Raw genomic sequence first — 3,630 nt, forward strand, 5'->3', positions numbered from 1 at the left:
GAGAAGTCTGAAATCAAGGTGTTAACAGGGCTATGCTCCCTCTGGAGTCTTCCTTCCTTGTCTCTACCAGCTTCTGAAGGCTATGGGCATCGAGTGGCTTCCTTGGCTTGTGGCCACATCACTCCTACCTCTCTTCTATATTCACATCACTTTCTCCCGTGTTCCTGACTTCTCTTTTATGTCTTACAAGGACACTTATTATTGGATTTAGGTCCTATCAGAGTAATTCAGGATAATCTCATCTCAAGATTCTTAATTATATCTGCAAAGACCTTTTATTTCAAAGTCATATTCACAGTTTTCAGGGGCATAAACATTTTTTAAAAAAAATACTGAATACTTCATGAATTTGTGTGTCATCCTTGTCACAGAGGCAAGCAAGTCTTCTCTATATCATTCCAGTTTTAATATATGTGCTGCCAAAGTGAGCACCATAAACATTATTCTTTGAGGTCACCATTCAGCCCACTACGGGCATCATCTACTTGAGAACTAGAGTATCAAATTGCCATTCATCAAGGTGCTCTCTGCCTTAGCAGTCAACATATCGAGGGTACATAGACCATGGGCACCTTATTTTTCTTTGATTTCGTCCTTTCTTGATTTTAGGTAGAATCTCCCCCTTTTATTAGCTCACTTGATATATTTTAGAAATTGACAGAGACATAGTGTAAAAGAAAGTAAGTGGTATGAGATAAGTTTTTAGGGATAGAGACTAGGTAAAAAAGCATCTTGGAGGCCAGAGGAAAAATGTGAAATTTATTAAAAATGCAGTGGAGTACTTATAACTAGTGAAAGCTATGTATGTTTTTACCCACATTGAATTACAGGTATCTTCATATGTATCTCCATGTATGTAAATGTCCAGGTTCAAGAATACTATTTCTTGTCTAGATGTAACACTGGAACTTTCAATACTGGGCAAATTGAGAATACCTCCCACGGGAGCTGATGCAAATAAGAAGATACATTTATATTGCTGTTCCTATGTCTTAGAATTCAGTTTTTCCATTCATCTTGCTAAGGTGCTAACTGAAGTTAGTTAAAGGATGAATAAGTGGTCCCTGTTGCAGAGACAGAGTGAGGAAACTGTGTTAGCATTTCCATTTTTGCTACTGTTCTTTTTACTTCTGAACCTCATATATTCTGCATTCTGTGTTGTGGACCCCAGAAGGTACTAAAGCACCTTTCCCCTTCCTCCTCCTAATTTCTACTCATTTATACACATTTTTGTTGTTGTTTTTGTTAAGCCATCATTCTTTCCTCCTTTGTTAGTCTTCTCCCAAACCGTACGATGACCAGTACAATCCACCCTCCTTTACTTAAGCAGCTTCTAGAATCCCATTCCATCCCCCCACTAGTCAGTGATAAATTAAAACAGAACAATGTCTTACATCTGTACCAGCCTTTTATTTCTCTGTCTAAATACCTAAATATTCATGTTCTTGAACTTCTCTTTCACTCACCACTTCACAAAATATACTGATTTCGGTGTTCATATATAATGTTAAGAGTTTATTTTATGTTACTGTTAAATGTTTGCACAGTTGTCTGAATTGAGCCCTCCATCTGTCCACACAAATGAACAGACATTCCACATTATGTCAATGGGTTGTTTCTAATGACATATGCACTCAGATGGAATGTGAAAATGAGGCTGCAGAAAGATTGACCCATATGTGCAAAGAGAAAGAACATTTATGTTAATACTCATGATCTGACTATTAGAAGCATATACTGATCAATCCACTGTAAGGTATCAGGAGTTTTATAGGAAGTCAAAGATGCAACCTCTGACATTTGGAAATTTACAGAATAAATAAATGTACAGCACCAGAAATAAGAAACCACACAGAAGAAATTGGAGAGATCTGAACATGTGTTGAGATCAAGATGCATGAATTATCCACGCAAGAGGGATCTGAAGAGTTTTTAGATGTCACTATGTGTGTGTGATGATGGTTGGAGGGGAGGGGTTGCAGAAACTTGGCTCCAACACTAATAACTGTATATCCCTGAGTTTCCTATTTTTCAGCTGTAAAATGGGGATGCTAATGTTTTCTCTTTCCAGGACTATTAAATGAATTTATATATGCAAAATATCTGGCATATGGTTGCTTACATGTTGAGTCTCTGCCATCTGCCTACCCTCAAATGGGAAGTAGACTTGATGTTAATATTACAAATTCAGCATCACAAGATATCTGTCTTGAAGATGACTATATCGAGGTGGCTATAGAAGACATAGTTAAAAGAATGACGACCATCTAACAATTTAGGGAGATGTCCATGCATATAGAAATTTTACTAGTTTATTTTTTTAATAAAAAAATTATTGACATCAATAGAACAACATACCCAAGTAAATATATTCAAATTTAACTTTGCAATGTCTTCATAAATAAACTTTTAAAAATATTTCAGTTTTTTAGGGGATGGTGCCATTGAAGGGGTTCTTTCTTTTGTTAATGTTTCTTTAAAAAAATTTAAACCAGTGATATTTTTGCATATAATATTTATCAAGTTAAGTGCAGATATCAGGAAAACATATGGCATGCTGGTGACTAGACACTGTGTGATGAAATTTGTATCCTTTATGGATATATGATCATATAAAAATAGGATTTTATGCATTTATTTTAGATTAATTAAGCTTGCTGATCACATAATAATACTGAAATTATAAGGTCATTATACCTGAGGCATATTATATCTTTTCTTAAGTTAAAGAATACAGTATCTTGGGGAATAAGGATATGAGATTGTGTGGAGAGAATGAGAGGTATAAAAGAGCATTATGTGAGTAAAGACAAAACAAATTGGAACTTTTCTGTATGAACTAACTAAAAGAAATAGAAATGTATTTGTATTGCATTTAGATTAAGATGAAGCCATAGCTGCATTATTACAGTGTTTCTCCTGCTTAACAACCCATTAGTAGCCTTTGAGAGGTCAGAAAATTTTGTTGTTCCAGGAAATGAAATCCTACTCTATCATCTGTAAAGTGTTCTCGGTTATTGTTACAAATCTCTAAACCAAACCCTGAAGGAGTGAAGCCATAGACTTTGTGACCAGCAAGCCATCTGTCATAGAATGGTGAGCACAGTGAGTTTGAGAGTCGAAAGTATGAATCCAGATTTCTTGTCTATCACTTAATTATTGCCATCTCAAGCAATCATTTGTCTATTTTAAGCCTCAGATTTTTCAGCTCTAAAATCGGGATGATATATTAAAATTGTATCTCAAAGCATGAGGATCAAATAGCATCAGATTTTGGTATTAAACCTAGCTATTCATTTATTCAAAACAAGTAACTTTTCTCTTCCCTGTATCAGCTCTAGTCTAAACTCCACAAAAATGAGCTCAGGCTCAAACACTTATGTATATAGTCGTTGGTCCATTTGTACATAGATGGTCTATATGGCACCTTCAGTGTGAAATCAACCACGGAAATACTTCTGATATATCATACTGGAACTTCAGCAACATCACTGTCCATGGTTAGAGTGATATTTACCTTGATCACTGCCTACTTGTATTGTGCTAAACTGTGCAGAGATCTCATAATTTTGAATTTCTACAAAGAGGAGTATTACTTCATTCACTTTAGATTAACATAAATTTATTATA

The 3,630-nt window shown here is 35.1% G+C and overlaps 1 non-coding gene across 1 annotated transcript; it reads right to left on the reverse strand.

Moving 5' to 3' along the window:
- Window positions 1-325: 325 nt before the first annotated feature.
- On the reverse strand, window positions 326-432 carry LOC118528051 (U6 spliceosomal RNA). Its single transcript, XR_004913426.1, has one exon. It is a non-coding gene; the product is annotated as a U6 spliceosomal RNA (small nuclear RNA).
- Window positions 433-3,630: the final 3,198 nt, after the last annotated feature.

The sequence above is a fragment of the Halichoerus grypus genome, chromosome 8 (genome assembly GCF_964656455.1).
Source record: "Halichoerus grypus chromosome 8, mHalGry1.hap1.1, whole genome shotgun sequence".
NCBI classification, from domain to species: domain Eukaryota; kingdom Metazoa; phylum Chordata; class Mammalia; order Carnivora; family Phocidae; genus Halichoerus; species Halichoerus grypus.